Source organism: Mchenga conophoros, linkage group LG3 (assembly GCF_057382185.1).
Source record: "Mchenga conophoros isolate Kocher_MC1m ecotype Shallow Benthic linkage group LG3, M_conophoros_male_GT1.1, whole genome shotgun sequence".
NCBI classification, from domain to species: Eukaryota; Metazoa; Chordata; class Actinopteri; order Cichliformes; family Cichlidae; genus Mchenga; species Mchenga conophoros.
The window spans coordinates 20,423,525-20,439,763 of NC_140528.1; the positions used below are offsets into that span (position 1 = coordinate 20,423,525).

The 16,239-nt window shown below is 39.9% G+C and overlaps 1 protein-coding gene across 1 annotated transcript in view; it reads right to left on the reverse strand.

Annotated features, from left to right (window-relative positions):
- Positions 1-16,239, reverse strand: part of LOC146577615 (NACHT, LRR and PYD domains-containing protein 12-like) — a 199,808-nt gene that overhangs the window by 48,322 nt on the left and 135,247 nt on the right. The window lies entirely within an intron of this gene.

Genomic DNA, 16,239 nt, shown 5'->3' on the forward strand with positions numbered 1-16,239 from the left:
ATGTTAGTGGCTGTGTCCCAATTCAGGGTCTGCATGCTTGAAGTACGCATTTTAAGTGCAATTACGTCACTGCCACATGACAACGGCTGTCCCAATTCGAAGTGTACTTCAAATTCATACTCCAAATGCGCCATTGATTTTCCCAAATATCAAGCGTGGTCCGGTGCACGCTTCGTGGTCCCATATATCCCACAATTCATAGCGCAGCGGTGGGTGTGGATAATTTTGCCGCAAAATACGGCAGAAGGGAGCGGCCAAGAGTGAACTGTCAAAAGTAAGTACTGAATATGACGTCACTTATTTATGTGCGAATGTTTAATAACGAAGAACATTAAAACATCACTGTTGGCCACATGTCGGCAAAGTTGTGTGACATTAGTGATGTTTGTACTTTCAGCGTTAACTTAGTTTTAAAGCCTCTACTTATTGATATATATATATATATATATATATATATATATATATATATTAGAGGGGGGAATCACCATACATCCCACGATACGATATTATCACAATACTTAATGCACGATACGATATTATTGAGATTTTTTAAAAAAATATTTTGCAATATTCAGATTCTGTACATAAAGTTAAACTTTATCAATATTCATTTTATCTAATATCAAAGTCTTGCACTCAGTCTTTCTCTCATTTCAGTCAGTTTTATTGTTGACAAACTGAACGGTTTGTATTACAGTCTAGTCCAACTTAACTGAATGCAACCATCTGGTACAATTATAGCTATTCTGAACTAAGCAATTTATGAAAACTATGCAGCCCATTCAGAAACTGAAGAATTTTAAAGTAAATTAAAACAAAATATATATTTACATTAAATAAAAAAAGTTTTAAACTTAATTAAAATAAAAAATGTCTTAAATTAAAATAAGTAAACTGTCATGTTTATTGCTGCCAAAAAAAAGTTAAACACATTTGGACAGTGTAGGAATGTCAGGATTCTTGCTCAGAAAAAGGATCAACATGCTCTGAGCACAAAAACCGTTTTTGTAACAAAATATCGATTTCTGCTGTCCCTGTATTGATACATTATTAGCAAACAAAATATCACGATATATATATATATATATATAGCATATTATGCTTACATTACCACAGTGAGATGATTTTAGTCTCATGAACAACATTAGCTAATTGTTATTTACTAACTAATCTTGAAATGACTGTTCAGCACAGAAATGAAGCCCAACAATCATGTTTTACAGTCCCGTGGTCTCAGGCTCAGATACTCAACTAATAAAGTGATGTCATGACAAAAATGAATGACCAACAAAACATTTTTTCTCCTTCATTTCTGTCAAACAATGCTGTATGTAACGTTTCTCGCGGTTAGTATCATGGTTGCTAGGCAACCTGAGCAGCACGGCGAAGGCTAGACCGTCCCATTTCACAAGCCTCTCACTTCCGCACTTCTCGTACTTATAGTACGCACTGTACGTAGTACGCGTAGTGCGCATACTTCAAGCGTGCAGACCCTGAATTGGGACACAGCCAGTGTGTCTACTTTTGCTTCCCCTTGTCTGGTTATGTCCAATGAATCCTGCTGTGTCTCCCTTTTCTCATTCCCTGATGGCTCTTTTGTGTATATGAGCTCTTTGTTTTCTCCTGCTTGTTGCTGGTTCGTCTGTGTTGTCTCCCCGTGTCTCCGTTTAAGGTTTCAGGTTAGTTTTTTGTTTTTTTCAGTAGAGGTTATCTTAGCTTCTGCACAGGCCATCTCCACTGCACTTCACCGTTTCAATAAAGCTCACTCACTTCACAGCAGTGTCGGCATCTTGGGTCCTTTATTAAATTCAACATGGCTCGTCCCGCTAGCCGTGACATAAGATGTGAAAACAATATCCAAAAAACATGAGGGACAAAGAGGGAATAGTTTTAAGGTGCAGGGCCAACAAACTGAGTCTAGCCATAAACTCAGAGTTGATTGAATTAGCATTTTGAATTGGCTGATCTGAGTTACTTCAATCAAGTCTATGTTCACTTTGAGTTAAGATTATACGTGATTGATGTCAAAGAAAAAAGCCATCATCAGCAACTGATTCTGATTTAGCAGGTTTTCAAATGTAAACGGTACCCATCCCTAGCTGGCTGTAGTTAAACCTTTACTTAAAAAGCATCCCTAGACCCAGCCGTACGGCTTATCTACTGAGCAGCGCAGTGTCAGAGTGAACAACACAGGAAAATGATCAGAGAAGCCCAACTCAGATATTTCAGTGACGCACACATCCCGCCCGTGGGAAAGCTCCAAGTCTAGTGTGTGACCTTTTTCATGTGTGGGACCAGTAACCCACTGGGTCAAGTTAAAAGAGTCAATAATATTTAAAAAGTCCTTGACCAGAAGTTTAAAGTCACAGCAGACATGGATGTTGAAATCACCAAGGCAGCCTCATCAGAAGACATAGCACACCCAGCTCTATCTGTCCATGAAGCCAGATAACACACACCAATGAGTTAAACTGCAGGAATGTCTTAAAGACATAAAGACCTGGATGGCCGCTAACTTTCTGCTTCTTCATTCAGATCAAACGGAGGTTATTATACTCGGCCCTGAAAATCTTAGAAATATGGTCTCTAAGCAGATTCTTACTCTGGATGGCATTACCTTGGCCTCCAGTAACACTGTGAGGAACCTTGGAGTCATTTTTGACCAGGACATGTCCTTCAATGCACATATTAAACAAATATGTAAGACTGCTTTCTTCCATTTGTGCAACATCTCTAAAATTAGAAATATCCTGTCTCAGAGTGACGCTGAAAAACTAGTTCATGCATTTATTACTTCCAGGCTGGACGACTGTAATTCATTATTATCAGGATGTCCAAAAAACTCACTGAAAAGCCTTCAGCTGATCCAAAATGCTGCAGCAAGAGTCCTGACAGGGACTAGAAAGAGAGAGCAGATTTCTCCTGTTTTGGCTTCCCTTCATTGGCTTCCTGTTAAATCCAGAATTCAAAATCCTGCTCCTCACATACAAGGTCTTAAATAATCAGGCCCCATCTTATCTTAATGACCTTGTAGTACCATATCACCCTATTAGAGCACTTCGCTCTCGCTCTGCAGGCCTACTTGTTGTTCCTAGAGTATTTAAAAGTAGAATGGGAGGCAGAGCCTTCAGTTTTCAGGCCCCTCTTCTGTGGAACCAGCTTCCAGTTTGGATTCAGGAGACAGACACTATCTCTACTTTCAAGATTAGGCTTCAAACTTTCTTCTAACTTAACGATTAAGTCCCTGTATTCCACCGTTATATGGAAATCAGCCATTATAACTTGTGTCAAATCTACTTGTACCTCACAGTTTTCTAAGTGCACAGAGAGCAGTAAACCTCAGAGCAGCAGCACATCAGACTGTGCAAAAAATCTAGAAGAGAAAATATTTTGACCCATTTCTAAATGATTCTTGTGACCATGCTGCACCACAACACCTGATCTCTGGTTTCCTCACCTCTTCAATCCCACTTTAATACTTGACTAAACTCATTTTCCTGTTTAGGTGTTGAGGCAAAGCCGCCCATCTACAATGCAGGCAACAGCAAACGGAGCTATTTTTTATTCCCTTTGGGTTTTTTCTACTTTTGTGCTATAAAATGTTCAAGCTGATTAAATTCATTAGAATAAAAGTTCAGATAATTTTCTCATATTAATGTTGGAGGTAGAAATTCAGGGAACTTTGCTCAAAAACTGGCAGAAATTTCCTTCAAAGATGGAGTTTTTACTTTAATACTGTGAGTACATTTCAGAGCCTGTACTCTTTTACCTTTACTTGAGTAAAGAAGTTGAATCAGTATTTCAGCTTTAAGAGGGTATTTTAACACAAACATCAGTCCTTCTACTTAAGTATGTTTGACACTTTGTTTAATCATCATTTTTAATGATCAAATATAATTATGTTTGTTATTTGTGGATTTTAAATGTCCTTGACAGAGACAGATGATGATCATTATCCTGCACTGTGGTCTCAGGTTTGGTCGAGCTAGCACAAAGAATGGCTATGTTGAACTTCCTCCTGGGATCTACACTAAGAAGTGAGTCCAACATTAGCAGGGTCTCTTTCCTTTATCTGGATTCACTTTAGCATTCACAGTCACGTGAAGCTTGTTATTAACTCGATAAGTCAACCCAGGGTTTCAGCTGAGCGCTCACATGAAACATGGCAGCATCTGATCAATCATATTCATGGAGACGTGTATCAGCAACAGAGCAGCTGAGTTTGCAGAAGGAAGTCAAACTAAACCACAGGAACAATATGAGGAGATTACACACATAATAAAATACTAGCAGTAACACAGCTGCTGCAGACAAATCAGTCGTGTGATCGTGTGTGAGAGGAGAAGGACTGTAAAGGAGTTTGGTGTTAAAAGCTCTGTATGAATGTGGGAGACTTTGAAGGGCTTTAAAAAGGCCAATATAAAATAAAAGGCAGCAAAACTGCTGAGTGTGAAAGTCACCAGACTTATCAGACCTCTGTGATTAAGACCTGTAAGAATACCTGTTTGTACTTGTTGGCATTATATCAAACACACACGTATATTAAGCCTTTGTTTGAACTCTGGTTGAATTTGTTACTTTCAGACTGTGAAACATCACAGAGGCTGCAGCTGCAGATCTTTTATTCACCTGGAAATTTACTTTAAATGTTAGATGGAAAATGTATTGCTCAGTTTAACCAAAGTAAGAACAAGAATCCATAAACCTTCATAAAGACAAACATCTCCCAGAACATTGAGCTGCTGAAGTGTCACTGAAGGGAAAAACTATTTGTCCTCCTCCATCCAGCAACACCTGAAACACCTGAGTGGAAGCTCCTCCCTACACTGTGTTTGAAGCAAAGCACAAAGGAGACACCTGCTGGAGCAGCTGGAGTCCTACAGACACTCAGCCTCTTCACTACACAAACACCTCCTACAACATCCGCTCTTTCCACTCTGACTGCTGTGTTTGTGGAAACACTCCAACACACACCGCTTCACATACCAACATAGAAATGTGTGAAAAAGAGCTGAGCTGATATTAAACATGAGGATTTATTCAAAAATACAGAGTCAGGAACAACATCTAGACACAGATTACCTCTCAGCAGCAGAAGAACAGCCTTTAAAGTTTATACCAAAATCCTTCGAGTCGTTGCTCTTTAAGGAAACACAGCTGGGTTCAGGTCCAGGAGATTCTGGCCTCTTATTGATCCTAAAAGAAAAAGAATAAATGTCACAGCTTCATGAGACAGGAAGGAAAACTGGAAATATTAAATTAAAGACATGATGAACAATCTCATAAAAATAATGTTCTTACTCTTTGTCACATAACAGTCTTTTGTTAAAGTTTACACCAACACCCTTCGAGTCGTTGCTCTTTAAGGAAACACAGCTGGGTTCAGGTCCAGGCTCTGGATTAGTTTCAGGGTTATGTCCAGCTGAGCCTGGTACGCCCCACAGCTCTGGGCTTTAAAACAACACACACAGAGGTATGAGTGTGAATAATGATGGAGCAGTGATGTGAGTGCTGAGCTGTGACATGGAGAAGAGTCATGGACAGTTAGAGATGGTCATCTCACCTCTGAGCTTTGGTCTGGCTCTCATGTTCCCCACACAGAGTGCTTTTAGAGGGAGGGACTCCCTCCTCTCTGTCCTCACACTGATCCATGCTGCTCAGTTCACATCAGCTCACACACACTTTCTACCTTCACCTGCAGAGGAAACACAAATCATTCATGTGCACATCAACTGAGAGCTGCAGAGGTCGTGTCTGATGTGTTGGACTAACATCCATCTGAGACGCAGCTTTCATCAGTTCACTACAAAAAGTGTCACAGAGCCCAGTTCAGCCTCCAAATCCTCCATTACTGTAGTCCTACAAAGCAGCAGGTCAAACATGGCTGCAGAGAGCAGCTTTATGTCAGTAACCATGTCCAGGACCGAGCTGACTGCTTACAGAGTTCATACTCTAACTGCTAGCTGCTCTGCTAGCTAAGCTAACTCAGTAACAGTGACTCTGACAGCAGTTACTGTGGAACAGCGGCCGAGCTCAGGACACATTCAGTGTGTTTAGTCTGAGTCCTGGACTCTGATTCAATGGATTCAATCCAGCTCAGAGTTTCATGTGTTCATCAGAATAAAATACATGTACTAATATAACAGAAGTAATGCTCTGAATGCAGGACTGTAATGGAGGATAAATAAGGTTTTTACAGCCTGAAAGAAACATTCAGTTCATATATTTGTAGACAGTGAAGCAGTTTTTAATACTGCAGCTGTTTCCTTCACCTGTGTGTGTGTGAGCCACACCTTCATGTGCTGCTTTAGAAATATGTGGTCTGACTGCTCAGACTGAGTCTAGGAGGAAAGTTCACACGCTGGAGAAAGTTTTGTTCCTAACTTTGTCAGAGTTCGGCTCCAAAGACAAAGAAGACGGAGCTCACAGTCTGTAGATGGTCCTCAGTGTGTGTGTGAAGCCAAGAAAGCACACAGGAGTGTGTTTATGTCAGCAAATCAGTGTGTGTGAAGAGTCTGAGGGAGTGTGTGAATGAGACTCAACACTGAAACCAACAGTCCAAGAAAAGCGTCTGGACTTCTTTAAGTTTAACTTAAAGAAGTCCAGACGCTTTTCTTTTTGTCTCCATAATGTCTCCATAATGCTGCAATGTTATCTGCCCCAGAAACACTGTGCAGAAGCTCTGATGGTGACACAGAAAAGTCACAGTGGAGATACTTCTGTCCACCTTTGATTAGACTCATTATAAAAAGGAAACAAAGTTTGAACACAGTCATGTTTCCAGTTCACTGACTTACATTTATTCCATGGACACTCACTCTAACCTGAAGCACAGCTACAACCCAACATTGTTGAGGCCTCATCTCCTCCTTTCCTGACTGTAGAGGTTAAATATGCAACAACCGACAAATAAAAGAATTTGGTTCATTTCAAAGAAACTCACACGGTGACCAAGTAAAGTAACCGTAGTAAAGGAGACAACATCCCGTTGATGGTGGGATTATTTGAAAGATTTGCTTTAGTCACGTCACCAAATGCAGTTGAACCACCCGTGGATCCATGTTTGACCATTCTACCACTCTGAGCTCTGCTTTTTAATCATTTTATTATTATCATCATTCATTTATTCATTCTTTGGAGGGGGGCTATTTCCTAATGCCGCCCTAATAAGCTGATGTTCAAGGGGAAATATAACAGAAACTCTTTCAGTGTTATTCATTAATAAATTAACAGATAAACTGTGAAGAAGAAAAAACTGAGATTTAAAGGAGAGAGTGAGAAACTTGATCATCCATCCTCATAATACATGTTTATCAGTATCTGCTGTGACCATACTGCAGTAATAACTACAAGTCTACATTTCTGTGACTGTTGATCAATCACAGCAGGAATCTGAGCTCATCTCTGCACACAGAGCAGCTTCAGCTCTGGGATAAACTGCTCGCCCACGTCCTTCTCAGCTCACAGACACTCATCCTGATATTTTCCTTTAACATTTGATGGTATAATTCATCTGAGTTTACACTTTATCTGCATAAATACAGAAAAACAGACCCAAACACCAGAAACCATCAGTTTCACGATCAACGGGAAGTGGCTCAAACGTCACAGTTTCATAACGTCACCCTGAACTCCACTCACGGAGTTTCTGTCGCCATTGTAGTTTTTAAAGTCCCGTGATAAAGGCGGGTCTTTCTGTGAATCCGCACGCTCATTGGCTAATAGCTCGAGATTGACACATCGTTATCCAATGAGCGTGCGGGAACTTCCGACATAAAGTTGTTTCCTTTGAAAAACCAAAGTCTGATTATTTTTGCCTCCACTGACGGAGCCTGTTGTTCCCGCCACAGAGACACAGTAATGTCAGAGCGGTGTTAACACTCACCCTGCCTCAGCACAGCTCTCACTCTCCTCCTGCTCTCTCACACTAAACGGAGGCTCAGCTAAACTCACTTCCTCTCTACTTACAGGAAACCAGCGCTCAGAGGAGCCGACCGGCCTCACATTTCACCCACAGACACGAACAGCGTGGAATTATTTTATGTCATAAGAAGAAACATATTCATGTTAACACTCACCTGCCTCAGCTCCACCTTCCTCCTCCTGCTTTCACTTTCACTGCTGCTCCCTAAACACAGAGGATGCTGGGACTTGTAGTTGTTTCCTTCCGGTGCGGTCTTCCTCTTTGTTTGTTTGTGTTTGTGTTCAAGTTATTTCGATCATGTAAACATCAACAGAACACGTGAAGCCACACAGAGTTTGTATGTCGAGGTGGGTAGGAGGGTTTGAGGGTTTGGGGAGGGGTCAGAGGGAAGAGGTCTCTCAGTCTTGACAATCCACATTGATGGCATTGCATCTTTCAGCGTGTTTGTGGGTCGATTTGGATGCTCCAGGTGTGAGAGCAGCCACTCAGCCTCTACTGCAGATGTGTGTCACAAGTTCATCTAGTAGTGAGACGGTGGCGCAAGATGGCGAGTTGAGCAGTCGCACGAATTAGGAGCTCGTTGAACTTGTCCCAGAATTTACTTTGTGTTCGTTATTGTTTCCACTCGAAAGTAGTAAAATGACTGCCCCAAGTATAGTTAAACCTGCTAAATTCAAACTCGACCTCAAAAAACAAGAAACAACATCGCCATGTGATGGAAAGGAAGACAGCAGAGAAGGAACGGATCATGACTACGTAGAAAAAACCTTGAAAAAAGAGTGGACGAGCAGCTAGCTGACCTGAGTGTGCAATGCAAGCAAGCTAGTACGATGCTAGCCAGCCTAGCCAAAGCGGTTCAGTTCAACTCGGAGGAGGTGAAAGAATGTAAACAAAAGGTTAAAGAGTTGGAGAGACGAAACGAGCAGTTGACCAAAGATAACTGCGATCTCAAGGAGAGAGTGTGAGAGCAAGAAAGGTACAAAATGAGGTGGTGCCTCCGGATTAAAGGATTAGAAGAGAAAAGAGATGAAGGTGTCAGATCGCTGGTTATTGGAATTCTTGGCAAGATCGCACCTGATATGATATCAAAGCTTGAAGAATCTGTGGATGTGGTGCATAGAGTTGGGAAGAAGATTGAGAACAAGGTCCGACATATCATCATTCTGTTTGCTCTGAGACACGTGAAAGAGGAGATTTGGCGTCGCACCAAAGATTCGGCTGTCTGTAAGAACGGCGGTTTCCACTTCGCTGAGGTACTGCCGCGGGAGGACTGGGAAGAGAGGAGGCGGCTGTGGCCGCAAATTGAACAAGCCAGACGGGCTGGGAAACGGGCCTTTTTCCGGGGTCCTCATGGATACATCGAAGGACGGAGGATCGTCGACGTTGAATGAAAGACTTGATGTAAGACTGTATACAGTGGAATATTATTAATGGGACAAAAGAGTTCTACTTAAAGTTAAAGGTTATTAGTCACTGAGTTGGTGACAAGTGTTACAATTTAAACTCATGTTTATATATTTTTCTTTTCTTTTTTTAAAAAAAAGTTATTTTCTTAGCATATTCTTATTATGGTTCACTCAAAAATTTCTTTTGGTTCATTAAACGTTCGGGGTTTGAAGGAAATTGTTAAGAGAAAGGCACTTTTTTTATTTTGCAAGGGGCAAAAATGTCACTGTCTGTTTTTACAAGAGACTCACTCTGTGGATGCCGATGTTACCTTTTGGGCTAATCAGTGGGGAGACAAGATTCTTTTCAGTCGTGGATCTAACAGATCTGGAGGTGTGGCGATTTGTTTTAATAAGTTCCCAGGGGAGATTATAACATATAAAGCTGATAGTGAGGGTCATTGGTCAACTGCAGCTTGAAGAGCGAAGGTATATTTCTAATTGTTACAAATCTTTATGGACATAATAACGAAGGTCAAAATAAACGTCTATTGGAAAATCTAACAAATGTTATTTCAGAGTTTAAAGTTATGTACCCCACAGATTACATCCTAGTAGGAGGAGACTGGAACATGACCTCAGATGAATGGATGGACAGATGGCCTCCTCGCTTAGGAAGGAGGCAACAGAATAACATTATTGAGAACTTTTCTAGTGATAATAATTTTACAGACATTTGGAGAAGTTTGAATCCTGGAGTTAAGAATTATTCATGGTTTAAACCTAATGGAGAAAGCAGGTCAAGTATTGATTATTGGTTAGTGAGCGATGACATTTTGAGGTGTACTTCACCATCTAAAATCTCCAAAGCACCCCTATCTGATCACTGTTTCATTGATCTTGTCTTAGAACCAACAAGGATGAAACGTAGTAGCAGGGGATATTGGAAATTTAATGCCAGCCTTTTAAATAAGGACAAGTATTGTGATAAAATTAGACATAAAATTACAGATATAAAAATGATGACTCAGTAGTGGGTAATATACAGAAATGGGAACTTATTAAATTCAAAATCAGAGAATTCACTATAAAATTCTGCAAAGAACTGAACAGGGAAAAACGGGAATATGAAAGTAATTTACTTCGTGAAATAACTCAGTGCTGTAGTAAAGAAAAACTAAACGTGCAAGAGAAGAATAAATTGATGGAGTTACAAACTAAATTAGACGATCTTTACCTAGAGAAAGCCCAGGGTGCCTTTATAAGATCGAGAGCCAAGTGGATTGAGGCAGGTGAAAAGAACTCATCATATTTTAGTAAGCTGGAAAAGTGCAGACAGCAGAGAAATCTAATCTCAAGCTTGTTGATAAATGGGACTGAATGTAAAGATTTCAGAAAGATTGAAAAGAAGTCTTCACTTTTTATTCCAAATTGTACTCCTCAGAATATTCAGCAGCTGATTCTGATAGTTTCTTTGATAAGATTCATAATCTCATCCCATGTATTGACAAGCCGTTCAAAGATCTGTGTGATTCAGAGCTTAAAATTGAGGAACTGGATTTGGTGGTCATGAAAATGGCATTAAACAAGTCCCCAGGGACAGATGGACTCACTACTAATTTTTATCAATTCTTCTGGAAGGACCTAAGAACTTTATTGTTTGATGCATTAAAGGAATCGATAGAGAAAAAAGAAGTGATGCCGAGCACGAAACAAGGGCTGATAACCCTGATCCCTAAATCGGGTAAGGATAAAAGAATTTTAGACAATTTAAGACCCATCACCTTACTAAACACTGACTATAAGATCCTGTCTGGAGCTGTAGCTGAGAGGCTAAAGAAAGGCATCTCAAACATTATCAGTGAAACACAATCAGGTTTTTTGAAAGGAAGACTAATTCATAACAATATTAGGCTGGTTTTGGATCTCCTTGAATACAGTGAATTAATCCAAGAGAGAGGGTACATCCTGTTCTTGGATTTTTACAAAGCATTTGACTCAGTTGAACATACGTTCATATTAAAAACTCTGCAGTCTTTTGGTTTTGGAGAGGAATTTATCAATGTTATAGAGATGCTATATAATGACATTAACAGCTCTGTTTTGCTAGAACATGGTACATGTTCAAGGTTTGAGGTTAATAGAGGGATAAGGCAGGGATGTAGCAGCTCACCACTTCTGTTCATCATGGTTGCTGAGCTGTTGTCTATTTTCATCATCATCATCATCAACTTTATTTATAAAGCACTTTAAAACAACCACAGCTGACACAAAGTGCTGTACATTGGAACTGTAAAATAAAATTACATGAGATATAAATAAAAAACAAATAAAAGAAGAGTGAAATCATTAATTAAATAACTACTGCATTAAAAAAGAAACTAAGTCTCACTGAGGTTAAAAGCCAAGGAATAAAAGTGGGTTTTAAGACGTGATTTAAAAGTGGACAGTGAAGGGGCCTCTCTAACATGCATGGGCAAATTATTCCATAATTTTGGAGCCACAATAGAGAAGGCCCTGTCCCCTCTGAGCTTCCTCCTGGATCTCGGTACCTCCAGGAGCAGCTGGTCAGCTGACCTGAGAGACCGACAGGGTATGTGGGGATGAAGAAGCTCAGAGAGGTAAGGCGGGGCAAGACTGTGTAGACATTTAAAAACAAACATAAGAATTTTAAAATTAACTCTAAAAGACACAGGCAGCCAGTGCAGAGAGGCCAGCACGGGGGTTATATGCTCTCTTTTTCGAGTTCCTGTTAGGAGTCGTGCAGCCGCATTTTGAACCAGCTGCAGACGTGAGAGCAATGACTGACTGACCCCCACATAAAGTGAGTTACAGTAGTCCAGGCGGGAAGAAATAAAAGCATGGATCACTGTTTCAAGGTGCTGCCTCGAAAGAAAAGATTTTAGTCTTGCCAGTCGCCTTAAATGATAAAAACTGGACTTCACCACTGCTCTGATTTGGTTGTCCAATTTAAAATCACTGTCCAACTTAAAACCAAGGTCAGTAACAACAGATTTAAAATAGACTTCCAGGGATCCTAAAACAACAGAGGAGGACTCACAGGGACCACTGGGTCCAAACACCAACACTTCTGTTTTCTTTTTATTAAAATTTAAAAAGTTTCGAGCCAACCAAGCTTTAATGTCATCTAGACATGTCAAGAGAGGTTTTATGGAGATGGCATCCTTGCGTTTTAGTGTCAAATAAATTTGGCAGTCATCGGCATAACAGTGAAATGAGATCCCATGCCTTCTAAGGATAGAACCCAGAGGCAGTAGATACAGAGAAAAGAGCAGTGGCCCTAAAATTGAGCCCTGTGGGACACCACATGACAGAAGAGCAGAAGACGATTCGTAACCGAGAAGGCTGACAGAGAAAGTTCTATCTGACAAATAAGACCTAAACCAATTGAGTGCAGTGCCACCAATACCCACTACATCATGTAATCGAGAAATTAAAATATTGTGGTCTACTGTGTCAAAGGCAGCAGTTAGGTCAAGCAAGACAAGAACAACATGGTTACCAGAATCACATGCCAGAAGGATGTCATTAAAAACCCTTAGTAATGCAGATTCTGTGCTGTGAAGGGTTTTAAAACCTGACTGAAAAACCTCAAAGATTCCATTTTCATCTAGAAAATCTTTCAGTTGACTAAAAACTATTTTCTCTAAAACCTTGGAGACTAAAGGCAGCTTGGAAATAGGCCTATAGTTCGCTAAAACTGTGTGATCAAGGCCAGGTTTCTTAAGCAGTGGCTGTACTACTGCATGTTTGAAATTTGCAGGAACCACACCAGAAGACAGACTGCTGTTAATAATGTCAAGGACATACTGTTGTATACTAGGAAAAATTTCTTTAAAGAATTGTGGAGGGACAGGATCCCGTGGGGAACCTGTGGGCTTAATATGGCGAACCACATCCTCTAAAGAGGAGAGCGTCACAAGCTCAAACTGAGTGAAAACAGCAGCGCAAGGGACAGAGACAGAGGGGTCAGAGTCAGGAGCTGTGATAAGAGCCCTGATGGTGACAACCTTTTCAATAAAAAAGTTCAGAAAATCATTGCAAATCTCAGGAGAAACTTCCAAACAGACATTCAAAGGAGTATTAAGAACAGTGTCAATGGTCCTAAATAACACACGTGGGTTATGACAGTTGGAAGAAATAATATTTGCAAAATATTCCCTTTTTGCCTCTTTAACAGTGTTCTGGTAGCGATGCCAGCAGTCTTTGAGAATTTGAAATGATACATGCAGTTTATCCTTTTCCCACCTCCGTTCTGCTCGACGACATTCCCTCTTAACAGCACGACTGCTCTCATTAAACCAAGGCTCAGGTTTAGCCTTAAGCTGCCTGGCTTTTAAAGGAGCCACAGAGTCCATGATTTTTTGACAGCAAGAATTAAACCAGGAATGTAGGTCTTCTGTGTCAGAGGAATTATTTTGATTAAAAACAGTCACATTAAGGGGTTAACTGTGATGGGTGAACAGATAATAATCAGTCAGCTGGCAGATGATACCACCCTGTTTCTAAAAAATGAGGACCAGATTCCTTTAGCCTTGCAGGCGATCAACCATTTCTCCAAAGCTTCTGGCCTACAGCTGAATATTAATAAATGCAAAATTCTAGCTCTGCATGAGTGTCCCCTGCAAGCAATAAATAATATGCAGATCAAAAAAGAGGTGAAGTATCTGGGCATTGTAATTTGCAAGGATAAGACATCAACAGAAAATAAGAATATCTGTACCAATATAGAAAAGTGTAAGTCAATTTTAAACATGTGGCTGCAAAGGGACATAACTCTGTTTGGGAGAATCTTGCTAACCAACATGGACAGTCTGTCCAGACTCATCTATCCAGCCTTTTCTCTGCCCATACCTCCAAAACTAATTAAATCTATAAATACTCTTAATTTTAGGTTCATATGGAGGAACAAATGTCATTATATAAAGAAAAATGATGTGATTAAGAATTATGAAGAGGGTGGGGCTAATGCCACTGACTTTGATGTTATGAATGGTGTACTAAAATTGAAATGGTTAAGATCTTTCATTAGGAACAAAAATTCCTTTTGGAACATTATTCCCAATGTGATTTTTGGCAAAATGGGTGGAATAGACTTTTTGTTACGTTGTGACTTTGATTGCAGTTCGTTACCTGTTAAACTCTCAGCTTTCCATCAGCAGGTCCGTCTCTACTGGAAATTAATCTATAAACATAGCTTTACTCCTCACAACACCCCTATATGGAACAACAGGTATATCCGTTTGTGTAGGAAATCTGTGTACGTGGATGAATGGAGATCTAAAGGGATTTGGGCTGTAGCTCATTTTATGGATGATAATGGGGTCTTACTAAAACATGAGACGTTTTGTGAGAAATTTGATGTAAGATGTACTGCTAAGAGATATAAATCCCCAGTGAAAGCCATCCCAGTCCCTTTGAGATCAATGATAAAAGAAGATATTGTGCACTCTAAAATTTCTCCTGGACTGAGGCAGCTCTGCATAGCTGGAGTTGAATTTGGTGACAGCAGGTTTACAAACAAAGTGATCAGGAATATTTTGATAAACGAAATTTGCCCAAATCCGGTTAAAAGAAATTATATCCTGAAAGAATTTGAGAGGTTAAGGCGATAAGAAAAAAGTATATTTCACTTCCTCTTTCCCCTAAAGTAAAAGAGGTTCACTTTAAAACCATTAATGAGGTTTATCCAACCAATGAATTCTTAAGACGGAAATTTAACTTAGATGTGAACGCCTGCACATTTTGTGAAAATGATATTGAAAGTCTGGATCACTTGTTTTTCTACTGTGAATCAGTGCACTCCTTCTGGACTGACATGTGGAGCTGGCCATTTACCATTTACCATTTAAAGAGTTTAATCTATGTTAAATAAAAAAATAAAAACCTCCCTATTTTATAAGCATGACTGCCCTTTTTTGCTCATGTTATTTTTTGCCTTTGGTTCAAATCCTTCAATGACTGTTCTTTCTTTTTGTGCTAACTCTTTTAGCTTTGTGCTTATTGTTTTTTTTTTTGTTTGTTTTTTTGTTTGTTTGTTTGTTTGTTTTTTTTTTTTTCTTGCTATAATGCTCAACCGAGGATGTAACATAATCGGTTTAATGACGGTGCTGTGTATGTTATACTGTTGTTTGTAAATAAAGTTAAAAAAAAAAAAAAAAAAGTTCATCTAGTAGTAGGCTATGGCACTTGGCCACAGGTGGCAGCAGTGGACTGGCCTCCATGTGAGACTGCTCCAGCTGCTATGTGATAGTCCAGCTGCAAACTGAAGATCATATGCAAGTTTTGGAAATTAAACTGTACAATATAAAGCGCCTTGAGGCGACTGTTGTTGTGATTTGGTGCTATATAAATAAAATTGAATTGAAACTCAGAATATTCTTAACTTAGCTTTAAAACCAACCCAATCTAACTCTCCTCCACACTCAAAAACAAAGACAAACCAACTGACACATCTGAGTCCACACAAAGTAAACTGCACACTTTAGTTGTGAAGCGAAAACGCTGAAATCGCAGTAATAACACGTACGAGGGGAACGATAACGAAGACCAGATGCTCCTGATCGTTACTCTTGCTGTCCTGTGAACAGCATCGGCGTGGTGTTAATGGTTTGCTTTTGTTTTGGCGAGCGCCCCGTGAATGAGAATATGACCAGGTAAACCCGCGACATTTTTAAATAGTTTGTCGTTCAACAGCAACAAGACTGACGGAGTGTGTTTGAGGAAACCTCACAAATGTCACAGATGAAATATTTGGTGTTTATTTGCTGGTTTGTCGGTAGCAGCTCCTTCAAAGTAAGTCTACCACACATCTGTTTGACCAACGCCAGTTGATTTGGATCACCGGTCCAAACAATTTGAACCATTGTTGTGTTACCTTTGTGTTGAGTTTGACTGATATTTGCTGGA